We start from the raw sequence: 27,721 nt of genomic DNA on the forward strand, positions 1-27,721 counted from the left end.
AATATCCTTCGAATCTTTTTCAATGAACAGTAATCATAATATATATATGTATATATATATTGTTTAATTTTTAAATACTCATTTTTATTCAGATATTTATTTTAAAGTCTATTTGATTTTCATTAGCACCTCAATTTAACGTCAAATTTTATAATTAAATCGATTCGACCAGTTCAAGTGCACATTGCTTCACAAAATCACGACAAATACATTCGCGAAATCTATTTAAAAGTACGGAAAACTACTCAGGATTGTAAACATTATAACAAAAGTAGAACATATATTTCAAACTTACTGTGTTTACTTCCGATATGCAAACATTCGAGTCAAACTGAATTTCATTTCATGAGGGTCTGATGTACGTGGAGCTTGGAGCTAGGAGGACGTATTGTAAGGTTTCTTTGAAAGCTACTAGCAGTTTAAATTGAGAGAAGTTGTTTCAAGAATATAATTGAATCATTTCGTCTGTTTGTATGTGTATGTGTGTGCACGCAAGTACGCACGCGTGCGCTTCTTATGTGTCCACCCGAGTACGAACGCGTGTATGTATTTGTGTGCGCGAGCGGATATATAATGCGTGTGTATGTGTGTACGATAAGCAGCTAACGTATTAGATCAAATTTATATCCTTTAATAGTGAACCGACAAACTCATAGTACAATTAGTATACTGTACGTGCAATAATAACACATTTCCGATACCTAAACATTATTTATGTAAACAAATCTCAACCAACGTAAGTAATAACAAATTTAAGTACGTATAACATTCCACAATATTTAAATTTTACCAACTCACGTTACAATTTTGCAAAAACATATATGTTTCGCACAACCTATTTTGAAAATTAGCAAAGTACTTCTTCTAAATATAAAATAAGTACAACTGTTTGTTTATACGAGTGAAGGTGATATGAAGCGTTAGGTAATAGGGTATACACTATCGCTATTCCAAGTTTCCAATCCATGAAGCGTGATTGAGTAACTTTCACATTTATAATATTACGAGCTTTTATTCAGGGTAAGCTGATGACAGTTTAATGCAATGTATTTAACGTTGATCTGACAATCCGTGGTGAAGGCTAGCGCAGGATAACTAATAGAAGCATAAATTCCACGCTTATTACATAATTACCTAGTAATTATCAAAATGATGTGCAGTGCTTATGTGCTTGTGTGGAATGCATGTCACTTCGAAAAGTTTTTCACAAATTTTTCATTAAATTTAACAGTACTGAAAAACAGTCTAAAATAAATAGAAGAATTTTACACTTAAGTACTTACTATATGCTGACCAGAGCTTCCCACGCCCTCATCAATTATTTACTAAATCTGAGTAATTACAAGCACAAGGGATATAGCATCTAAAAGCTAGTGGGTTATGGCGCAATGACGGTGGAAGAATTTATTTATTCTTCTATGTCTTAATGTAAATAAAATATAATATGTACATTTTCTTGGTGGTAAGACTTTGTACAAGCCCTAGATAGGAGACCACCCACTCATCAAATAATCTGCCAACGAAAATTTAGTATTGTTGTGTACTGGTGAAGCTGAGCGAGTCAATGTAACTAGAGGACAAGGAGGAATGTAAGAAATGGTTAATATTTCTTCCCTATCAGGTGGGCTACCTGCTTATCCGCCTATATTATATATTTTAAAAAAGAGAATATTTCCAGTAGAACACGTAGAACTTAACAGAAAATCGCTAATTAAACTTAACAAGTAATATGGAATAATCAATTTAGATAAAACATAACAACGCTAAATTATGGTTGATGAAGAAAAATCTAGAAAACTTGCTTGTATTAAAATAAATGTTTTACCATTTATTAGTCAATTTGCCGTTGAGAAGCGTGATGTACTAAGCTTTTTCTTCGTAACAATAAAAGAACCGATTAATCCATATGTTCTAAAGATTTTCACAATCCTATTCATATCAATAAAAATGTCCAAACCACCATATATCACAGCATATTCTAATTATTTACTTCTGGCCCCAGAACTGTGTTGTAACTTAAACATAAAATATTTCTCTTGTTTTTTATTTAACGAGAGTTTTAATTAAATGATTGCCATATTCGGAAATGAACAATCAAACATTTAAAACATTAAAAATAATTTTTTTCTCGAAATTCCAAAATGTCTATACTATTTTTAAATGCAAATATAATTTTAATAATCTCTGTGGAGCTATATATGTAAATACAAATTTCACGATTGAGTCAAACATTGATTGTCAGATATATTTTTTTACAGAAATAGTTTTTCTGTGTCGCATACCGGAAATGTACATAGTCATATCGTAAGCAGACGGTACAGACTTTCATCCATATATTATGTAAAACTTGGAAGTGATTTTTTGTAAATTTGATTTACAAAGTGTTCTTTGACATGTCCGCGACAGTTACATTGATTGAGTCGAGCGTCGAGTGTCAATTTTTCTTTTACAGAAATAGTTTTTCTGTGTCGCGTATAATGAACATAGTCATATTGTAAGCTGACGGTACAGGCTTTCATCCGTCAATTTGATTTACAGAGTATTCTTTGACGTGTCTCTGACAGTTATATCGTTGCTGGTTTTCGAGTCGCCCTTTCAATTTCGTTATTCGTCGAGAACTTATGACAGTTATTATAGATTTGCTGTCGCCGGGGGAAAATGGATTACAAAATTATACAGGCGACTGTACAAGTTCGTATGTCTACATCATATAATATGTCTATGAAATTGTACGTGTAATAGATAGTTTAGGTTTTAAACAATTATTCTATTTCAAATCAGGATAACATGTATCAGTAACCTAGGAAAACACAAAAAGAAGATTTTGTATTTCGTAACGACAGTAAAATTAGGCGTCTGACCTGAACTTTATATTACATCAGCGGGATTCAAGTCCGTGTCCGTAAGCAGTCAATTACAGTAACCAGTCGTTAAAGCTTATTAAAATAATGTCCTTCTTCTGTGCTAAGAACTCGTTTCCTCTGGAAAAGAAAGCTCCAAAGCAGGCTGGTGGATAAACACAAGGCAGAATGTCACATGCAATTTCCTTGCAATATTGTCCTTCACCGCCAATTACGAGATAAATATAAAAAGCTCAAACACATGAACCTGAAACCTTTGGTAAAGATTTATGTACTCTTATTGCTACACTAACTCGGATCGTATAATCACAGTTATACAATAAGTACGAAATGAAAACAAACAATATTTTTCTTTTTTGGTATAATTAATTGGTCGAGATGTCACTCGATTTTCAGTGGTTGATGCTTAAATTTTAATTAAGTATAAATGTCATAGACATAAGCCCTCTTATTAAATATTAAAACAAAGAAATCGCTACTAAGTAAAATACTGGTCTTATGAAAAAAATGTACGAGCAACAACTAATTTTCTTTTGGCTTGGAAAATTACGTAGTCACAGAAATTTATATTACGATTTTCAATTAAAACAAGCTGGTCAACTGTATTAGGTCTTGTTTTATATTGTCCTCTACATTTAAGTCGCTTTATACATCAAATAAATGAACGTTTTATTTATTTAGTGATTTTGTTAACATACCTATATTTATTTTAACTATCAGAAAAGAGTGAATACTACGATTCAAATGCAGTTATTCTTGATAGAATCTCCGTTTCGGACCACCAACGGACAAACTACTGACACAAAATACTTGAAACATACGACGAAATGCATGATTGAAACAAAATGCTTGTAAAAAGCCTACTTGGATAAAGTATATTTTGATTTTTACAATGGCTTAATTTTGCATAGCATCGTAAGAGCATTTAAAAGTCGCGCTGCAGGCTTTTTATCTTAATATGGAGAAGATTTAGAGCTTATACTACCACGTCGGTCCACTGCAGCTTATTATATTTCACAGAATTTTACTCCACTCATGAAGGTTTCCTTACGATGTTTTTCTTTACTTTCGAGCAAATTGTAAAAAACAATACACAAGAAAAAACTTATTGTTTGCCCAGACTTCTTTTCGAATTTCGAATCGCTTTCTAGAAGCTAGATCCAGATTTTATATCTCCAGTGGATACTGTGTTCACTTACCAAAACTGAAGTAGCTTTTTTATATATATCTAAATCAATTTATTTACCTCAATTATATTTTATATTTAAGCCAATATAATAAATATAATCGATATTGTTATAGCTTTTGTCAAGCACTCAAAACGTAAATAACGTCTAATTCACACATCGACTAATATTTTTTCGGATTATAAATTAAACAAATAACATTTATTATAACTTGTCCGTAAAGTCTTATGGCCGTATTGAGACTGTCATGAAAATCTACGAACACTCCGAAAAATATAAATCCGTCAAGACGAAGCGTCAACGATCGTCAATGACGGATGACTATGTGTGAACGACCCGTTAATGTAAGGTAAATAAATAACACTCATTTACAATATATAAGGTATATTATGTGTGTAACGTTTATTTACAAATTATTTTTATTTTATTTTTTATTTTTATATTTTAATGATAGTTTTATAACATACCTGATATGTTTAATAGCTTCGCTTTAAGTTATTATGAGCCAACTATTGAAAACATCATATGTATAATATATATAAACAATATATATACATAAAATGTATATCATAAAAATCATATTACAAGAATATAAATCAAAACGTATTTATGAATACATAATAATACTTATATTTAATATATGAAAACCGGCTCAGAATAACCATAAATATGTAAGCAAACGGTATGAAAACAAGATGAAAGCATTCATTATGTAGTATGTCTCGTCTGTGTCGCGTTTTAGTTTACAAATCAACGGAAGTTCTTCAGACGAAACTATCACGGTCGCTTAGACGCACTTGTTCATTTGTTCAATCAATATTTTAGCATACAATACTGTTGATATTTCGTAAGGTCCTCGTAATAAATTTAAAGTTCATGTTGAACATATTAACATATAAGGCATATTATTAATGTGATTAGCTTGTAAGGATTTCGAGTCTGCCTGTGTTCGAAACTTTGGTTGGTCTCGACTATTTTTTCAGTTACAGCAGACTTCGGAGTTGAGCATGGTTACATTCTCTCTTACACGTAAAGTAGTTGGTTCTGAGCTTTTATATTTTAAATTAATTTACTTGACATTTACTTTATGTTTATAATATATTAATTATAATAAAATAGTTTCTACAGATTATTTTTCTATAAGTTCTGTCATCGTACAAGATAAATCCGGAACTTAAAACAAATTAATCTTTTCTGTTGGTTGGACTTTAAATAAGGGAGTCTTATAAATATTACCTTGAGACATTTTCACATGATAAAATTAAAAAAAAAACGATAAATAGGCAGAATTCGATACTGTTCAGCAAACTATTACCACTACGAGGTAAATTACAAACTTGCAGAGTATAATAATAATCCACATAATTCTCTTTCGAGGAGCATTAACAATACTAGGTGAGGTTATAATACACACACTTTCCGTAGAATAAAATTGAAACTCAAAGCAGAAAACTTATATTAAATTTTATAAAGCGATATGCGACATTGACCATAACAATTATTCTATAATTCTATAATAATTTATATAAATAATACACGTATCAAATTAGGTTATCACAATAAGTCGGTTGTCAACATTTCACGAGTGAGTTCTTACAGCATAGCATTTGCAGGCTACGTAACATATGAACAAAGTTAATATGTCAAAAAAAGCGTTAGGTGTTGAGGGATATATATTTAAATTTAATTTTATGTAATTATAAATAATGGAAAAGAATAATAATTACTGAATTTCTAATTCTACATTCCGGCTTTACATTTAATGTTATATTATCCTGTAAAATGAAGATTCAACCCTTGAGACCTTGCCTAAAGTAAAAGTCAAATAACAGATTGTAATTGTTTCACAGCTGAGATAAGGCTGTCTTCCAGCACGCTGCTTGAATGCAGTTGGCGCACATGCTGGTTTCCTAACGATATTTTCCTTGAGATTAATTAATAACACAAATTAAGCACATGAAAATTCAGTGGTGCTTGATTGCGATTGAACCCGCAAACATATCTTAAGGCTCACGCGTTGTTAGTACTTGGTACATCACGGAATAAACTTTATTATGATTTAATTTGATTTGAGCATGTTTACCAAACTTCGTCTTCATGAAAGTGAATTAATGTATACAGTTATAAACTAGCAGTTCTCCATTAAGTTCCGTCACGCACTACACGTCGAAGGTCGACGGAATTAGACCTTTAATGGGGACGAAAAATCTCTTGAGGGTCATGGTTTATGATATTGTATGACTTACGCTATGAAACTAGGAGTTATTACTGTAATAAGAATTAAATGTGGCGCCGAGATTTGATTACAATCGTTGTATTTGACGTGCAATAAACTTATGTTATATTCAAAATTTATTGCGTGTATTACCTAAATATGATGGTTATTCGTACTATATAAAAGAGTAATAATGATATACCACATTACTGAAATCATTATACGTAGTTTATAACAAAATAATAAAGAAAAATTTTGAAGTAGTTACACTGTAATTTGTTTTATATGATTTTTTCTTCTTAATTTATTTTTCAAAACGCTTATAAAACCTTTTTGAGTTTAAACCTCTTTGTTACACGTGATATTTATTCAGGGAGCAGCTGCGTTTATCTTCGATTTAGAATTTGAAAGGAACTGCATATGTACCAGTCAGTGTATTCAAGATTTAATATAATATATTTGAAAGCGTTTCTTGAAATACAAATAATGTTCTTGTAAGATAAATAATATTGGAAGCAATTTAAGCCATGGCAGTTAATAATTTGATCTATTAGAATAAGTAGGAAAAAATCATAAGACTAAAATATTTTTTTTAAAAATTGCGGAATCAATTATAATTGAATTTGTGTGTCGAATCCTTCTTTGCTCCAATTTTGCACGTTTTAAATAATCGACAAATAAACTTTTCTTCTCCGGATCTCATTTCAAAATTCTTAAAAGATATTCAAAGCAAAGCTTGCTTCATAACACGCTGACTGCCCTTGACTTTTTGAACTAATCCCGCAATTAGTGTACACGTTTCGGTAGCATTTGTCACGGCAGGTAAAACGTATTGGATGAAAACTTTCGTCTTAAAATATTGCTGAAAAGGAGACATAAGGATATGACGTAGATTGCTAAATTTTACAAATCAATAACAATATAATGAATAACAGCTGTTCACTATGAAACTGTGGACGGTATTCAATTAATTAACAATTTTAGAAACGGTCAACCGAATTGATTTCAAATTGTAAGATCCGATTATCGTATTGCACTATATTTCTAATGGAATACTATCAAGCTATCTAAAAGCCCTATGTTTCAAGGATTATGTCTGAAACCTATGAGTTTAAGGCTTAGCTCTCGACTCGTAGCAAACAGATTAGAGAAGATAGTTTGCCTCCACACGCTACTAAATACTGGAAAACAGCTACACTCACGTCTTGATAGCAGGAGTTACAAAAACAAAAATACTCTAAAAATATGCATATATTTAATAATCAACCTTACTTGAGATCGTCTTTGAACGATGGTTTTTGTTATCTGTGGTGGAATGTTAGAATTTCGGAACAATGAGACCGGATATATGTTAAAAGATCTTTCGAATGGTCTCTTTGAAATAACTACAGAGGAAACCCTGCTAGCCTTGGCACTGGCTCAAGGTCAATTATTGAAATAAATCTTATATGTATGACCTTTCCAACTTTAATTTATGTGTCGATTTTGTTAATTATTATTTATTTTAATTAAGAAACTTTAAAAGACTTCTAAAGGTTTTAATATATATTTTCTTTGTTCTAACTTTAAAACGCAAATTGTATGCATTTGTTAGCGTGTACATATTACGTAACCTGACAAAAGTAAGGAAAACCAAGTCGAGTCGTAGTTTCTTTCGTTGAAGTCGGCTAATAGCATTCGTTACGACCAAGTCTATTTGCAAGGCGCCACCCGGTGATGTAATAGAGATTTATGGTATAGGTAATTATTTGTTCAATCCAATCTATAAGATATATAGCTTTCAAATATATATATATATGCATGTGAAAACGTTCACCTCGAGTGCTAATATATTCCAACATTTGCGAGAGCTCTGTTACTTCAAGAACTATTCACCCGATTAGGGTTTAATTGTAGCTTAGTATTCAGTGTTTAGTTTAGTTAGTTTAATTATTATTTGTTATGTAAGCACATTACAGTACACGAAAGCACATATGGGTAAATAAATCTTTCAATTTAAATGGGTTCAGGTGTTAAGTAGCCTATATCGTTTAGGACATAAGCTCTCTATTTATACTATATCTTCGTTTTTGACTGACTTAATAAATATATAAACAAAAACTTTCACACTTCTAATACTACAGTAACAGCCTGTTAATGTCCCACTGCTGGGCTAAGGCCTCCTCTCCCTTTTGAGGAGAAGGTTTTGGAGCTTATTCCACCACGCTGCTCCATTGCGGATTGGTAGAATACACATGTATGTATGTATAGCATAATTTCAATGAAATTAGACACATGCAGGTTTCCTCACGATGTTTTCCTTTACCGTCAAGCACGAGATGAATTATAAACACAAATTAAGCACATGAAAATTTAGCGTTGCTTGCCCGGGTTTGAACCCATGATCATCGGTTAAGATTCACGTGTTCTAAACACTAGGCCATCTCGGATTTGTAATATTAGTAGGAAGATTATTAATAAGGTTCAATTAAATACAATGCATTATTACATTATTACACACACTAATTGAGATAAACTGATTATTGTCAGTGAAAACATTGAAATTCACAAATTGAAATGTCGAACTATATTCCAATATAGAATAGTAAACCCTTATTAAATACGAATTACTGTTGATTTTATTTGCTTAGTAATTGCATTAACCACCGTATGGACCTGTTTTTATTAATTATATATTTCAAATGTTTATTACACTTAAAATCGAATAAAATACATAACGCGCAATTCAAGTTGATCGTACAGTTGCGCAGATGTACTATTTAGAAATAAAAGCGGGTAGTCTGAGGAATAAATTAGGCTATAGGTAAGATTATGCCTATAAATTTATATTAACGTAACGTAAGTTACACCGTTTAACCGAATTAAGCAAACCTAAAATTTTCTCATCTCGCTCCATTTCTCACTCCGTCCATTGAAAACCGTATGGGAATTGTAGTCGTTTTTGAATTGATTGCGTTTAAACAGAAAGACGGGGTGGGGCGACTTTATTTTATAATATATAGTGAAATTGAAAAACCGAAGCTATTTATTGTATTATGTAATACATTCGTACGATTCCTCGTAAAATTAACTACATTCGTTATCAATGTTAATAAATCACTCAGGATCAATATGAACGTTCTCTGCGATATCGCGTAATGGTATTTATCAGTTGTATTTAACATAGGTATATGCTAACATTTAGTAACACGGTAGTTATTAATGATCGCTGATTTGTATTATTTGTTTTGTTTATTTTTAATTATATTGTAAAATAAATTATCAAATTCCCTATATAAATTTCAATAAATAAAACATTTGTTTGTCGAATACAATTTTGAATACATACATAATAACTATAGGTATAGATACGATGTGTAACCTGGTTCTTCGATTCTTTTTGAAGAATCTATCCGTATCCTTTCTTATGTATTACGTATATCCGTTACGATTTTCTTTAAGAAAATTGTATATACGCAAAGTGGCTGGCTACAGATGGAAACTGAGAGCCGAAGATCGAGCTCAGTGGCGTGCCATTGGAGACCTTCAACAGTGGACGACAAAGGGTTGATGATAAATGAATGAATGACATGAATATATACTTTTACAATAATAATAACGAAAATTTTGATAGTATGCGTGATAAACATTGTCTAAAAAAAAGTAGTAAATATATTGAGCTATAAATCAAAACGGTTCAATATCTGGGTGGCCAAATAGAACTTTCAAAAATCTAATCATGCTGTATTTTCGTCCTCAAAATCAGACGCAAGACTGAAAATAATTCTCTGTGTAATATGCACATCCCTTTTTTTAAATTAATATTTGCTAATTTTCAATTCGAGACAAATTATGAATATTGTATATTACATACATATTCAAAATAAAACATACGTGATTTGTACAAAATAAAATAAAGCCATCGAGTAGATTCGAGTGGCGATCGGTCGGGCATCCCATCCAATTTCTATAAATAACGTCATCCCGCGAGCCCCTCATGACTGATGCATTTCGACTGTACACGCACCTAGTGACGTTTAAAATACAAAATACGAATGTGCAACTCGTCTTTATCCCCTTTTGAATAAAGTACAAAATTCAATGATAATTGCGTTGTGAAGCGTTAAATGTTCCGAATTCGCTGGACATTTTTCATATATTTTCTATTATTGCCATCAATTTAAAAGGGATTTGATTGATTGTTATTCGGGTATGATACTTGTATTTATAATAGAACAGTTCTGGTATTTGTTTATGGTGTATTTAATTTGTTTTCTTTTAACCAGTTATATCCTTATACAACGATGAAACTGGATATAGCTTTCTAAGTATCTAGTAAACGAGTAACAGCCTTTTTATGTCATTACTAAGCTAAGCTTGCTCTTGTCTAGAGGAGGTTTAGATCATTCCTTTACGCTTGTCCAATATAGCTTTTATACACATGTGACAGAATTTCATCCGGCACATGCATGTTCCCTCGTGTGTATTTTCTTCAATCGAACCGAGCACGAATTGTTTTTTATAAACAATAATTTATCCAATGAATACTCAGTGTTAAATTAGATTAATTATATAATTCTTAGATTAGTTTTTTTATTAACCCGTAATCTTCGGTTAATATCGTGTCTGTAAATGCACACATCTTTAAAATTTAAATATGAAGTAATATACATTAAACCTCTTCTTTTAATTAATACATACTTAAAAATAATAAAATTTAAAATAATCTAAAACATTTAAAATGTATAACAATCAAAATAAAGACTTAAAATACAATTATAACTTAATTTCTTTAGTAAGACATACATTAAATTAAATTTCATTAAAAATTAAATATAAAAAAAAATGATTTAAAGTTTCTTTTTATAGAATAGGTAGGCGGACGAGCATATGGGCTACCTGATGGTGTGTACCAGCGCCTATAGACATTGACATTATAAGAAAAGTTAAATCGCTTTCATCGCTAATGCGCCACCAAGCTTGGGAACTACGATGTTATGTCCCGTGTGCCTGGATCACTCACCATTCAAACTGAAACACAACAATACCAGTACTGATGTTTTGTGGTAGAATATCTGATTAGTGGGTGGTACCTACCCAAACGAGCTTGCACAAAGCCCTATCATCAGTTTACCATAAGTAAAACTTTCGCACTCATAGCTGACTAGGTCGTTGATGACTAACTTGTGAAAAGTGTTAAGTGGAATTATGTTTATATGGCCCCTTAAAAGATAATATGATGACATCATCAAAGTAGCTGAGAATCTTTGGCCCAAGATAGCAAAGCAGAGGGAGAGGTGGAAAGAGTTGGAGGAGGCTTTTACCGCAAGTGCCGGTCCTTACACCGACGATGAGTAAATAACATTATTAATATAGGTTATAAGTAATGTAACTAACCAACTAACAAAACTTCCAATTATTGTTATCTAAATAGTAATTGTTTGGAAAAAATAAAAGCTTTTTACATTTTGCAATAAGCTGGTCTATTTGACTGGCTTTGTTATCCTTACATATCCGAGGGATGATCCGAGTTGGCGCCGAAGACTGTTCTGGTGCATGGTGTAATGGGATGACGCGGATATCTATGTAGTTCTCTAAAGTTTATTTGTTTGAGTAAACTGGAACAATCTAAGAAATTAGTTAGTAATTTATATAGGAACGTAAGACCACAAAATCGCTTCTTTTCTCAAGGCTTATCATTTTGAAAGACTTTAGTTTGTTCTTATTTGTAACTATTGTTTTCTGTATTGTATATGTATTGTTGAGTAAGACAGGTGACACGTGAATGTCTTTTGAATACGTTCCTATCTTAAATGGTGGGAAGCATAATGCGGTCTCTATACAAAACTACAATACTCCAGATCATTTCGGACAAGGCTATAAACACTAATTAAGAAGATAAGATTATGAATTCAAGACATAAGTGTTATCTTTACCATAGTTAGTAATGCCAACGATAATTTTCTCATTAATTACGTCATTATTTAGGAAAACAATAAGTTTTGGTATCCTAACATTGCTACAGACGAATTTGTTTTAGAAACATTCCCATTAACCACAAATGAAACGCCTTCTATACTCTGTCTCGCAAATACACAAGCTTTATAGGACTAATAAAAACGTTATGGAACATCAAGACTTGCCTTTCTTTGTAACCGACGTCATAAAAAAGGAATTTTGAAGGCGAGTATATTTTTTGTGCATTTTCAATTACAACTTACAACGGGAAACTTTTTTCCAAAAAAAACGGAAATATCTATTTTCATATAGACAGTAACTGTCATGTCATGAATTCTTTTTTGGTATAAGGTGCCAAGTGGATTTAATTGATTTCTTATTTACATTTTGATTTACTTAATGATTTGGGTATACCTAACCACGTTTTTATCAAAATCGATACAGTTCTCGGATATGAAGTTATAGTGTAATATAAGCTTATATTACGCTCAGTTGCCAACGTTCACCAGATTCCTTAAAAATTTAGGTCAAATTATTGTTTGCACAGTACTATTTTTATCACTATTATATCCTAAGAGCCTTCTCGGCTCTGGAAGGACTTTAATAAGAGTATATAATTAATAATAGCGAAATTTCTATTTAACATATCACAAAAGCATCAAATTCATTCTTATCACGTCAATAGTATAAATTAAAAGCGGATGAAACTGCGAAGCGTAGCTACTTATTAAAATTATGTTATGTACTAAAACCTTCCACTGAAACTGCATATTCTGATTTTATGTATATTGGATTTATACTTTTTTCAGTTAAGAATTATAAAAATCTTCTCATTTATATATACAAATATACACATGACAATATATTTGTTCAACTTTACACAGGACAGAGTAAAAACGTAAAAAAAAATTAGTTTCAGTTCAATTAACAATTCAATCTAGCACACCAACCACTGTATATTCTTGTTTCGAGGGCGCGTGAGCAATTTACTGACTAGACGAGATATTGCTACGGGGAAGTATCCTTCAAATGGTTGTGCTGAGTTGTCGTATATTCGTTCTGTCTTTTATTTTCTCGTGAGAGGTCAAACGTGGAACATAAAATGGGATTTGGGTTTTTTTTGGAAAAAGGAACAAAATATTTTCATGTCATTTAAGCGCCTGATGAAAACACTAGGTATATAATACTATTTACGAAAATAAAAATGAAATCAAAATATAAAGTATATTTAATTTCAAATGCTTTTTAAAAGCACTTTTAAATTATGATGATTGAGAAGAATGTTTTAAATTTCAGCTGTGTTTGGCTGATGATAAAAACGTGAACAACATACGAGATATGTATGGAAAAACCCTACTTAGTACAGTCAACAATTATCTAAACTATATATAGCTATTGTTGTGTTTGTCTATATCTTCCATGTTGTGAAGTATCAATCTATAAATGTTGCACTTCTGGGTAAGTCTCTTAAGGAGAAAAAGGTAAAGAAAAGTTCTGTTTCTGGAGTATGAGAGGAGTATCACTTGTTGGTAGGGATTTGTGCTAGCGCGTCTGGGTGATTAGTGATCACATATTCTAACGCCAAACAGCAATACTTTTTTTGTTATGTTCCGGTTTGAAAGGGTAGTGAGCCCTTTCATCCCGTGGTGGATACAAGTGTATGTAATTTTTTCTTTTTGATTTATTTCCGTAAGCAAAAATTTAATTATTAACACAAATTGAGCACATCAAACAGTGAAGTTAGTCCGAATTTGAATCCCACGATCTTCACGATTAGGACTCTTTTTGTAAGCGTTAAATCTAATTTGAACTATTTCTACAAAAAAAAAACATTTGCAGATTTGTGGAAGCCTATTTATGGAATTGGAAACGATTGATAAAGCCGTTTTTATGCTTACGAAAAACTTACAATCTTTATATTGTGTGGATAGATAAAGATAGTGCAGAGAAAATACTTGAGGCACTTCTAAAGCTTTTAGGATCCCATAATCTTGCTCCTTTATTTTGCACTGAGTCCCATATAAATGTAAACATCCGGTTTGTCCTTTATAAGAACATGAAAGAAATTTAAGAAAATATTTAAGTCAGCAGGAATTTGTTACTACGCCTTTTTTTGAAAATAATAGTAAGTAGGTCACTCTCACCCTTGTTGAAGGTATTATAGAAATTACTGTTCTCTCTCCATTTCTACTGGCAATGACTTTTTCCGTCGGATCGAATCTTAGGTGCTCAGATCACTAATCGTAAGAATAATAGTTTTGAATTATAAGATGTTTGCAAGACTAAATTTCTTGAGGATTTTATGTACTTTAATATAACTATTAGCAACCAAACTGTAATCGAAATTTGTAGTTACGGACATGAAAAAGAAAAAAAAGCAAAAGACAAAAAATATCTCTTTTAAAATATATGTATGTGTACATACACAGTTTATATTTATTAATTAAAATCAATATCCGTCATAGCGTCAATAGTTTAATGTTATGTGTCTGTAAGAACTCACTTCATTACTCACCCGTATTGTTGAGAACCAACTTATGATGATATACTATTTCAATACGCGTGTTCTTGAAATATTATAATTATTTATTATGGCAATGTTGCATGAGTAAGTATTTTCAGTAAATAGACAACATATTATAATAAATAAATAACTTTGAACAAAATATTTAAAAAAACATATAAAGATCAATTGTTTATTAATTAAAAAAAAAAAACAATTATTTAATTTAATTATCAATCTCTTGCAATTTGAATTGCATTATAACCGACTCTAAAAAAGATTTCAAAGGACGTCAGTATGTTTGACGTGTATATATTTTTCCTTATATGTGTTCCTGTTTAAAGCATAAGTTAGCCAGTGTAATTCAGGGTAGCTTGTCTTATCAAAGTATAAACTTTGTCTCAAAAACCTACTTACTTTTCAATTATATAAAAACTGTTTGCCAAATTATAAAAAAAAATCGAAGTTAATATTTAATACAACACTCTAGCTTATTGCAAAACGCACTTAGCGTCTTGGGATCGTGTAGTGTAGTGTACACCATACCCAAACATGATACACTATTCTATTCTTTATAATATACAGGAAAGTCTATGAAAACAGCCGAGTACATTTTTTCTTGTATATGTTATATATACATATACGCAAATAAATAAAAACATACGTACAAAAAATTTCGTTAAATTGGATGGGGCGGTAGAATATAATTATGTCTATGTATAAAGTGTAACTGTATTTTATTAATTTCGTAAAGATATTTAACTAAAGATATAAAGACTGTTTATTCTTTTTTAATTTTTTAAACCGTTACTCGTTATTGTGGCTTGTAAGTATATAAAAGACAGATTTATTGGCAAATATGACGCCACAGACTGTTTTTTATACTTTTTTTTTTTATAGAATAGGAAGGTGGACGAGCATTTGGGCCACCTGATGGTAAGTGGTCACCAAACGCCCTTAGACATTGGCATTGTAAGAAATGGCAACCATCGCTTATAGCCAATGCGCCACCAACCTTGGGAACTAAGATTTTATGTCCCTTGTGCCTGTAATTACACTGGCTCACTCACCCTTCAAACCGGAACACAACAATATCAAGTATTGCTGTTTTGCGGTAGAATATCTGATGAGTGGGTGGTACCTACCCAGACGGGCTTGCACAAAGCCCTACCACCAGATTTGTTACACAAATCCTTTATTGTTTTAATTTATAGACCAGTCATTACATACATTTCAAAGCGATTTTTTTTTAAATAGGTAGGCGGTTCAAATGTTTCACCGACCTTGGGAACTAAGGTGTCATGTCCCTTATGCCTGTAATTACACAGGAATTCACCTTTGAAACCGGACCACAATAATACTAAGTATTTCTGTTTGGCGGTAGAATATCTACCTTTTTGTTTTATGTTATTTAAATATATCAAAACCAAATTTTAATTTCAACTAAACCAATAACTTAATGAAACCAAATATAAACCAATAATACACAATATGACACCAAAACTCAGCGATCAATAATCTTATATTAGAAACTAACCAATCCGAAAGCTATGTTTGTAGCAATGTCTTGCCATAACATATAATTAACGGCAAGAATATTCGTAATACAGTCACCTCATTTAAATTCTATTTATATAGGTATGTTAATGTAGCATATATGGCAGAGCCTTAATTTGATGAGATAAGTGCGTCAAAACTAAGGTCGGCTTAAGTTTTAATACACTGTTGATATTTATAAAATTAAAAGAGGTACGCTACATTTTGTACGTTTAATGTGTGTAATATGTTCAACATTTAATAAGTTATTTTTAATTAATTTGTAATTATTTTTTAATAGCAACACTAACACACATTACTAGTCAATACTATAACACAATGATCAAATAACAGGTTTTTTCACCGTAATAAAACAAACGTATTCTAATAGTGAGCCAGTTAAAATATTATATCAAATTAATAAATAAATTTGACCGTTTTCAGTTGACAGTTGTTCGAGAATAATAAACACTTGATAAATTTTTCGTCGCCTCTCCTTTTGAAGTTATCTCGTAGAAAATCTACGACATACGAACATAAATTAGTGAAAATAAATTATTTTTATTTTATTACTGATTACTGAAGTTACTAAATTTAACTTTGAATAACATATATTTTTCAATCAAGGGGATAATAATATTCGTTTCTCTGTGACCTGACTAATCTATTGTAAATGTTTATCTCATATATAAACCATAAAAAAATCTCATATATCTGTTTGAAATTAATAAGTCTTCGACACCAATTTACTAAATGTTAAATTTTGAAATACCAAATTTCAGATGATGACAAAAATATTTTGGATAGGATTTGTGTAAATCCGTCTTCATCGCAAAAGGAGTAACTATGCTACACACAATCAATCGGACCCATAGTTTCAGAGATCTCGTGATGAGTCAATCGGCCAATGGTATTTCGCTTATATATACATATATTGTTAGGAATATCTTCCGAAGGGCCGTGGCCTAGAGGCTCGATTTGATCACGTGATGGTCATCGTGGTAGAGACTGGCCCTGCGGAGCTCATCGGCCGGCCAGGCTGGCGTTACGACACTTCAGCTTGAACTCTCGGTTGTGGTGGATATCTCATACTTCAGTTGCTCAGTCTTGATTCCTTTGTATAGATTTAAATTATTTAAACGGAATTTTGTCTTAATTGTACGTCTCGAAATACGTTAAACTTATTGTTGTTTTGATTTATCTCTTTAAAAAACCTATTTCCATCTTGATTCCTAAAAATACATATAAATATATAGAAAAAGATAAAAGTGGATGTTGGGATTATTGTGTTGGATTAGGCTGTGATTACTGTTGTTGGACGGCGCTGCAGCACAACTTCTATATCATTCAACCGATCGTCGTGACCATTGATATACACAGAGTGACTGCTTCGTTGATCTAGTGGCTAGAGCCCTTAAATTCGTTGGTCCTGCAGTTGAACTCTTTCTGTCGTGTCAGATGTGCCGTCCCATCGGATAATGAAGTAATAGAGTGCACCTGTGTTTGCACACACCCTTGTACACTAAAATAAATCTTGCGTAGTGGCTAGTCTCCATTGAGAGTCGTCGCCCTGGCTGAAAGCGATTAGGAATCATCATCATCAAATCACAGACAGAACAATGTTTGCCGGGTATTTAGTACTATACATAAATGTTAAGTCTTAATATTAACTAATATGTTTTTATTAGATATGAAGTGTATTTAAAATGACGCAATTTTTGTTGATATTTGTTAAAATATTTATATGTGATATGTTTTACTTAGTCTCCACCGCGTAATCAGTGTCAACGTCGGGGTTTGTTTGGGATCGGATTACTGATTGGGTCGACGGATTAATTAAGGTTTGCGGTCGTCTTATAAATTACAATGAACAATTATGAATGAGCGTGGTGTAATAGAAAACTTCGAAAATTACTGGCTATCGATGTAAAACGTAAATTGGCACGTCTTGGTGTTAAAAACGACTCGTATGACGTAACGCTCTCTTATGCCTAGTGGCTTAGTGGTTAGATAACGTGAATCTTAACTGATGTTTCCGAGACAAAACCCAGGGAAGCACCACTGAATTTTCATGATCATAATTTGTGTTTATAGTTCATCTCATGCTAGGTGGTGAAGGAAGCAGCAATTCTGCGGAGTAAGCTCTACAACTTTCTCCTCGATGCGGAGAGGAGGCTTGAGCCAAGCAAATGGATAATCTAAGATTTTTTTTTTCATACAACTATGTTTTTATTAACCTTCTGGTGCCGGGCCCATTATTTTTTAATTTATCCAGCTTTACAAATGTCCACACGTTGTATCGTTTTTTTGTGTATAGAGAGTTAAACGTATTCACTAGCTTTAGCAAAACTTCTGATAAAAGCTGTTGGAAAGTCATGGGCAAGTTGTCAAATTAATCTGCATATGAAACAAACACTCGAGTTATTCTTCCCACAAACTGTAACGCTTTGTATGCACCAATAATTATATACACTTTTATAAGTACTTTTGAATCGTCAAGCGCTACCGGTTTGGAATGTGGATTCTACCGAGAAGAACTGACAACAAACTCAGTAGTTACTCTTTTTTTACAAAAATCCAATTAAAATATCAAAAATTTGTATTAATTAGATACAATTAATTGCACGAGATCGAAAATTTCCAAAAACGAGATGAATTATAAATGAAAAATAAATGCACATTAAGCACACGAAAATTAAATGTGGCCGTCCGGATTTGATCTACTAATATTCAGTTAAGATCCTTATATTCTGACCACTGGGTTATCTAGGTTTATACAAAATACAATGAGAGTACGATATTTATCTAATTTTTAAGAACGAAAAACGTGAATAACGGACGTATACAGCTTTAACCCAATTCTATTGAAATTGGTAGCAATGCATGCCAAGCCCATTACTATCGCATTTTACGAGATGGGACAGTACTTTGTGTTGACCAAAAGCGACATTAGTTTTTAGTGATGCACCGATGCAATATGCATTAACAAATTTAACATTGTTACTGCGGCACAGCAGCGCTATGAGTAAATGGAGATCTTGTTAGATAAAACGCCATACAATTTTAAAACGGTAAACGATATATCCACGTAGCCCCTTGTAGTAGCTATGGAATATTTGGAGCGTTTTAGATTTTTTTATGACAAAAAACTTTTTTTTTATGATTTGAGTGACTATCTGTAAGTATTCCACTGATGATCAAAGGCCTCCTCTTCTTTAGATGCGAAGAGTGAAGATTTTTCCAACATGCGCTCCAATGGGGCTTGGTGAATTTACGCAGATGGCAGATTTTAATACGACTTATAATTATATATAAATGTAAACAGTCTTTTATCCAGTTTCTAAAAGGCTTGTCCAAGTTCGATTAACTAATTTCGCTTTTGTCCGAACGCTCATGGGTCAGCTGCCACTGACCAATGACCAATCAAAGCTTAATTATTTAGTTGTTATATTCGACTTTGATCATCCTTACAAACTGGAGGTTCATATTAAGAGATTATACTAGAGGTATCATTTATGGGAGTTCATCAGGGTGTCCAGATATACAAAGTTTAATATAATTTATGTATAAAAGCTTCATCTCTTAGTATGAGTGGGTCAAATCTTTCAACTAAGTTTTAAACCAGTTCCAGCCAACCAATTAAACCGAAACCTTGCACACATTGCTGTTACTGTTGTTGCACACATTGTTGTTATTGTTGTTTACTTAATATTGTTATTTGTTGAGAAGATGTGCCATTTGTTTAGCCATATGTCAACAACTTTGGGAACTAAGATGTTATGTCCCTTGCACCTGTAGTTACACTAGCTCATTCACTTATCCATGCATCCATCTGTGCAAGTAACAGCATATATTTTTATTTTACGAACCCGGTCATCGAAATCTAATATTTATTGGACTATTATCATCATGACATTTTTCAAGAATTAAAAGAAAATTATAAAATACGGAAATAGCTTACCTCTTAAAAGCTGTCTTAAAAAGTGTTGATAAAACTCATCACTGAAATAAGTGCTAAAGTTTTGTACATTTAATTTGAAAAGAAAGAAAATTGAAAATGACATTTGTTCGTGGAAACTACAGCAACGAAGACAATTACTTTGAAATATCCTACCCGAGAATGTAATTTGCACTTGATTTACTTAGCGAGCGCAAAGTAACGTGCTCACGCCGTAAACACAATCCATGCGAGGTTGTGTTTCAAAATACAGGGAGCGGTTTTTTAAGCCTTATTTAGCTTTATTACGTACTATAATGCTATGAAAGTGCTATTTTTAAATATCATTTTAGTTCAACTAAAATAACTTATGATTTTAATGTCATTAAGGATTTTGTGCTACTCTAACTCGTAATAGATTTATTATACCTTATGGTTTTAGCAGTAATCACGAATGAGTGATTGATCAATAAACAAAAATGTACCCAAAACTATAATATAATAAAATAGATACATTGTATAATTTAAGTATGTTTGATGTTAAATGTACTTGTAATAAATTGGTACCATACACGAATATTATTTATTCCTAGTTTGTAAGGACCGTTAAACCGATATAAATTATAAATTAAAAAAAAAATATTGATTATTAACACTACATATATATATATACATTTTTTTTTTTACATAGAAATTGCATTACACATATGAAACAGTTTAAGTACTTTGAAAAAAGCGTTAAGCTTAACAGCGAAGGAACTCGCTTCCGTTTTCTAAATTATTATTAGCAGACAAAAGATCAATTAAAAATACATGTATATGTAATTCTTATAACAACAACAGCAAATTTTTGGCACAAATATCTCCAGCAATTCGTCATATTAAGATCATTGACCTATCTAATAATAGGTTTCCATTAAGTAATATATCAATGAAACTCGTTTGAAAATAGTAACAGATACCAAAAAAATCATAAACTATTATTATATTTAATTTAGCCTTAGATGATTGTTGTAGCGTTAGTTTAGAACTGGCAGTTTGACAAAAGTAAAAGGTAGAAGCCCTGACCCAGACAGCGAAAATGCTGAAAATCTATTTTAAATCAAGACTAATAATTAGTTGCAAAAAAACAAAATGAGTGTTAAATACTTTTGACGTTCTGTATCCTTATTATAATATCCAAAGTAATTAATATATAATAATGACATTGACGTTGACGATGACATATATAAATGAAAATAATGTATAAACCGATTCGTCACAAGAACCAGTATTAATTTTCGTTCAAACCAATGTAAAAAGTCAGATGACTAAAAAGCTACCGTGTCAAATGTACCGAATGTCACTGGCTCAGCTAGGAAACTACTATATGGTAGTCAGTTTTTTTTTCAATGACATTGCATAGTTTTCTGATATATGTATATATCGGCACAAACATGATTTTATGTCGCGCATGTTATAATTAAAACAATTTAAAACATAGTTGTTTCAGCTTTAATAATTTTATAATCATTATTATTGTAATGTATGTAATTATCTAGTTGATTATAAACACATAACTATGTGATTGATGATTTTGTGAGTTGTGTAAGCGTGAATCGTCATAAATGTTAATAGTTTTTTTTTTTTTTTTTTTTTTATAGAATAGGAAGGCGGACGAGCATATGGGCCACCTGATGGTAAGTGGTCACCAACGCTCTTAGACATTGGCATTGTAAGAAATGTCAACCATCGCTTACATATCCAATGCGCCACCAACCTTGGGAACTAAGATTTTATGTCCCTTGTGCCTGTAATTACACTGGCTCACTCACCCTTCAAACCGGAACACAACAATATCAAGTATTGCTGTTTTGCGGTAGAATATCTGATGAGTGGGTGGTACCTACCCAGACGAGCTTGCACAAAGCCCTACCACCAGTAAAGTTTAATATTAGTTTACATATTTACCTTTATTACAGTTCTAAAATCATTTCATATTTTTAGACAATTATAGAAGTCTATATTTAAACATTGTTATAACAATGATTTATGTTATTAATCGAGTTGACTATTTATTTGTAATTCTGTCATCTAATCCTAGATGGCGCTCAAACGCCATCTAGGAGTGGTGAATAAGAAGTGTTTAATATTATAATAACGGTAACTTTATAATTTAAATAATTAGTAAATGTTATAAGACGATTTTAGAAATAATTATTTCTTATTAATTTGTTTAATTAGTACTTGAGAGTTGCCAAATTATTATAAGTCCTATCTATATACGCTAACGGCGCTAGGTGGGTAGCTCTCAGATAAAACAGTCCGCGTCGGTAAAAATGGGCCGATGCCACATTAGAGTAAGGCTGGTTGCGAGAGGGAACGGAACGAGCGGCTCACCGAGGCGGACGCGCTGTGAATAAGTTACGTATTACTTTCTGTTTTCTATTATTTACTATTTGTGTTATTATTAGAAAAACTTATGAAATTAGCTTTATTTCTTCTTTATCATTTTCATATTGTAAATACTTGTGTACTATTTTATTTAGTATAAATAAATAAGTGTGGTTTTGATTAAAACTGTTAATTTACATGCTATAGTTTGTTTTACTGATTGAGATTTAAAACACGTACAAATTATTAGTTTAATATGAGTGAGAGTGGTGAACATGACGTCAGCATGCTGACGTCATGCTTTTTAAAAAACAGTCTAAAGGCCTTTACTTCGACATTTATTATTATAATTGTGATTATTCTGTAGCACAATACGTTGATTATAATTAGAGAAATAAGATAAATAATAATAAATAAATCGTAGTTGGTTAACACCGTTTTGGTTGCTGATGTTTTTCTGGCCGATTTTGGCCAAAGCGACCATTCTCATGAGACATCAGTCAACTGTGCATGAAATGTTATCGTTGTGCACAAGTGTGTGCAGAAATACATATGCAATCTGTATTTTTTCACTTTAAAAATCCGATGGAACAGTAAGTCCGCCACGGCCGGAAATACGTCTGTTCCGGAGGACTTTCCAGGACTTCGACAGTTGCACCCTTATAAGCTATATATACTGGTGGTAGAGCTTTGTGCAAGCTCGTCTGGTTAGGTACCACCTACTCATCAGATATTGTACCGTAAACAGCAATACTTGTTATTGTTGTGTTCCTGTTTGAAGGGTGAGTGAGCCAGTATGATTACAGGCACAAGGGACATGACATCTAAGTTCCCGAGGTTGATAGCGCATTGGCGATGAAAGCGATGGTTAACAATGGATGGATTTCTTACAATGCCAATGTCTATGGGCGTTGGTGAACACTTACCAGGTGGACCATACGCTCGTCCACCTAGCTATTCAATATATATATATATGACAATGTTTATACCGAAATAAGAACGTTTGCGTGCAAAAGATTATTATATAAATTATAATAATTAGTGATTTCAAGGCATCATCTTAGGAATAAGACGACCGCCTTCTAGCAAGAAATGTTATATTGAAAATACAAAATTGGATAACATTTCAGGCAGGTTCTTCTCCGGTAAGGTCAGGGTATTTTCTTTATTGAAACGTTTCTAGTTTGACTATCAATGAGTAAGTGTAATACTTCTATATTAAATAAATGTATTTAAATAAACAAATACGACTAAGAAGAATAAAACAATAAAAATAGTCCAGTAGTTAGAAGGCGTAAATATGCTTAAATTATAGTTATTAATTAATCTCGATGGTGAAGGAAAACATTGTGAGCAAATCTGCATGTGATGGATGAACGTCTGCCACACCAATTAAACACTGACCGGATATTACTTTACTTTTATAAAAAAGAATTCTTAAGTATGAGACATAAGTAATTGGAAAAGAAACTTCGGGTAGTTTTTCACCAGCTTTGTTCAAAGTCTGGCAAAGTCTGTGGTGGCAAAGTCTTAGTGTACTTCAATTTTATCACAAGGAAAATGATCACGATAATGGTCAGGGAATTGGCAAACGCTTCAATATTAATCGTAATATTTTCTTGGCATTAATAAAGTGTATCGATATTATATTGATCTGACGTTTATTTAGAGTTATCATTCGAAACGCCATTTCTAAATGAATTCTTCTTTATATATGCGACGAACGATGATTGGTTAACATTATTTTATATACATATAAATGATGTTGGTATATCTGTTTGATATTAATATACATAGAACCATAAATTCTTTATTTTTCATGGATAAGGTTTTTATACTGTCTACGTCATTGTAACTAATAATACAGAGCGCTGCAGTACATAAATTTCATTTCGTTTTATAATTTATATCGTTCTTGGCGATATCCTTATCGCTTTCTCTCAAAACTCAATTCTGTTCATGTAAATCCACTAAAACACAATCTCTACAGCTTATTGTAATTCGTTGCCTATACTACTTCAGCGTGCTGAAAATACGCTCCAAAACTGTCTCCATAAAGGAATACCCTTGTCCAAAATTTTGTTTTTTTTTTAAATGTTTTTATCCACAACACTATTACCGGACAGGAGAACCAGTAAAAATACGGAGAAGAAGATAAGTATGTTGTCATCAATCAAAATGTTGCCTCAAGATAGTTGCGGTCTAGCCCGAGTGATTTCTAATTAGCTTCCAATTACGATATTAAAAGTTAAAAAATCAATAAAAATATAATATATTTTTAATGAAATAAACTTACTGTTATAAGTCATAATTGAATCACTTCAGATAACAACAATACGTATGGCTGGATTACGGACTTAATTACTCGCATAATTATTCTCAAACAACTTTTAAGCTAATAATATAATTTGTTCATCAATTCAACAACTAATACAACGTTAATATAATATTATTGTTTTTTTTTTAATAAAGTCATACACTTTTTACTTTAAAGTAAAAGGAACTGTCATATAAAAATAACAATGCTTTATCCACCTTTTAAGACAGATTTCATGAGTATTTTACCCGCCCTTATTTCGAACGGGTTGAATAGATGGGTCTATATAAAACGTTTATATTGGAGGACAAATATACAAAAAAAAATGTTTTTTATATATGCCCAGGCCTTTGCTGACGTAAGTAGTACATCTCACAAAAGTTTCATCAAAATCGGATGAATATTTTACGAGCGCATAGAGGACAAACATAGAAACATTCATTTTTATTGAATATAGAAGATAAAATACTTTATCCTAACAAAAGAGCATATATGAGACCGAATATAAGGGATTTAGAATGCGAACATAGAATGCTGCGAGCATTTAGAAAACTGTGTGATGGCAGGAAACGTGGCCGGCACTGGGGGGAAGCAATTTCCGTACCGCATCAATAGCTTGCCGGATTTATGTTACACTGTTTATCAAGACATTTTGTGTTTGATTACAACTGATAAGATTCAAGTATGGTTCGTTATTTTGATTAGTGGACGTGCTTTATGAAGTTCCATACTTAAATGTATTAATAAACAATTTTAATGCTATTTTTTATTTTATATTGAAACAGTTTATATATATATTATTTTATTTATAATTTTCTAATTATACTTATTTTTCTATGATATGCGTATTTCAATTACCATATGTCTAACTTTGAGCCATAACGAATTACAGCTATTTAACAATTTCATGAAGGTAGTCGTTAATAAAATATAAATTTAAATATCATTAATATTATCCCAATGCAAATAATATTATTCCAACTTGTATATCTGTATATGTAGAAATTGGGTAAAATGAATATGACTTTATTATATTAAATATTATTTTAAGAGATTTAATTTGTATGTAGTCGTCTTGGAGTATATCATTTGAAATATAAAAATTTAAATATTTAATTATTATAGTTCGCAAACAATTCGAATATTAAAGAACTCGTAAATGTTCAATACGATGCTGAAATTTATATTAAATATTGTACGAGTCGAGTTTAGTTTTCGAGAATAGAAAGATATCTGGCATGCGATTGGCAAGAATGTGTGTAATCACCGCGTCTATTGTAAGATTTTTATATCTTCGCAAACCACTGAAACTTTGTTAATTGCATAAAATACAAGGTGAATATACCTTGACATAATTTCGAGGCAAGTTTTTAAACTCTACCACAATATGAATGGTCAGGCCCGAACTCAAACAACACCCAGATTCACGTATATGTTAATACATCGCAAGCTATTTTTAAATGAAGACCTTTACTCTGAAACTTTCGATACAGAGAAAGATCAGTCATAAGTGATACAATGACCAAAATACTGAACATTTCAAGGTTGAACGGCATTCTATAAAATGGCCGTAACGTCGGTTTATTAAGACGCGTCAAAGTTGTCTCAAATATGAGTACTTACGTTTTTTACAGCTGGGAGGTCGCTGACAGGAGAGTAACTCACACTCGCTGCAAGAACACAATTCACTGTCAGTGGGTCAATGGTTAGAAGAGCGGTGTGGAAATAAGTGGCGTGTAAAATTAGCGCAGCTTCACGACGGGAGCGACACGTCGTCGCTTGGCGAGCGGTCGGCGGCGACTAGGGCGTCCCGCCGGCGCCTTGCCGCCGCCCGCCCCTCGCCTTATCACGAATAAAATTTATTTAACGGATAATCGGCCCGCCGATGGGGGACCCATTGAAATTTTCACGTTTTACGGTGCGATTATTAATAATTGAAACGTCTTCTGTGCGCAGATCGAGATGTGTGTTACTTTTTAGATTTTAGTCATTCTATTGTAAAAATGATGTAAGAAGGTAGGAGGAAGCAAAAAACATTAGTTTTTACATTTAGGTATGAAAAAACTGCTCCTGTAATGATTGTTTTCCTACTGTATAATGAAATTATATAATAGGGACCAAGATGTATACACTATACATGCAACCAAGATGACCAATATTTTTTAAAAGAAAAATCCGCTTGCCCATGGAACTAGTATACGAAAATTGTTTGTCCTTATGATTTAAATTAATATCTGATATGGTTTAAAATCTCTTAAAAATACCTTCCTTTGTATGTACCGAATATAATTACGTTCAAACAATCGGAGAAAATCGTGGCTGCACTCATTGAATATGCCGACTGTTCTATAAAATTTTATACAAACAGAAAAAAACAAACATTATCGTAGGAAAAAATAATATTAAAGAGTTAAATGAATGAAACAAACGGAAACTGTAAAACGTATAATAAAATATAACAAATGGGATAACAATTCGGTCTCGTCACAGCGATTTCGCTTCGGGAAAGCCGTCACGGCGTGACGCAATGAAAAACAATCGCCAGCGACTCGTACTGTTATATTTTTAACGTGCAAATTGCCACTTGTTCTCAACTATAGCGACCACTTCTACCCGGGTCATTAAAACTTTGCCTGATCCAACGAATTGTAACTCTTTGCACGATGTATTTGAAGTCCATAGTTTTCCATGCTTACGAGATAGCATAATTTTATTATATCATGTCAAGAGGCTTAATTACGACGAATTTTTTTGCTTGGGAACTGGTGTTCATTGCTTTTCGTATTGTTCAGTTTCAGCTGTTGTTTTATTATGAAATACATCTTATAAATTATTCTTATTATTTTCTGTGCTAA

At 32.0% G+C, this 27,721-nt stretch overlaps 1 protein-coding gene across 1 annotated transcript in view; it reads right to left on the reverse strand.

The window, feature by feature from the left end:
* The window catches only part of LOC126774757 (receptor-type tyrosine-protein phosphatase kappa), a 153,315-nt gene extending 126,665 nt beyond the window's left edge, over window positions 1-26,650 (reverse strand). The window contains exon 1 of the mRNA XM_050496293.1: window positions 26,490-26,650. The gene's annotated coding sequence lies outside the window, so the exon portion shown is untranslated. The remainder of the gene's footprint in view (window positions 1-26,489) is intronic.
* Window positions 26,651-27,721: the final 1,071 nt, after the last annotated feature.

The sequence above is a fragment of the Nymphalis io genome, chromosome 17 (genome assembly GCF_905147045.1).
Source record: "Nymphalis io chromosome 17, ilAglIoxx1.1, whole genome shotgun sequence".
NCBI classification, from domain to species: Eukaryota; Metazoa; Arthropoda; class Insecta; order Lepidoptera; family Nymphalidae; genus Nymphalis; species Nymphalis io.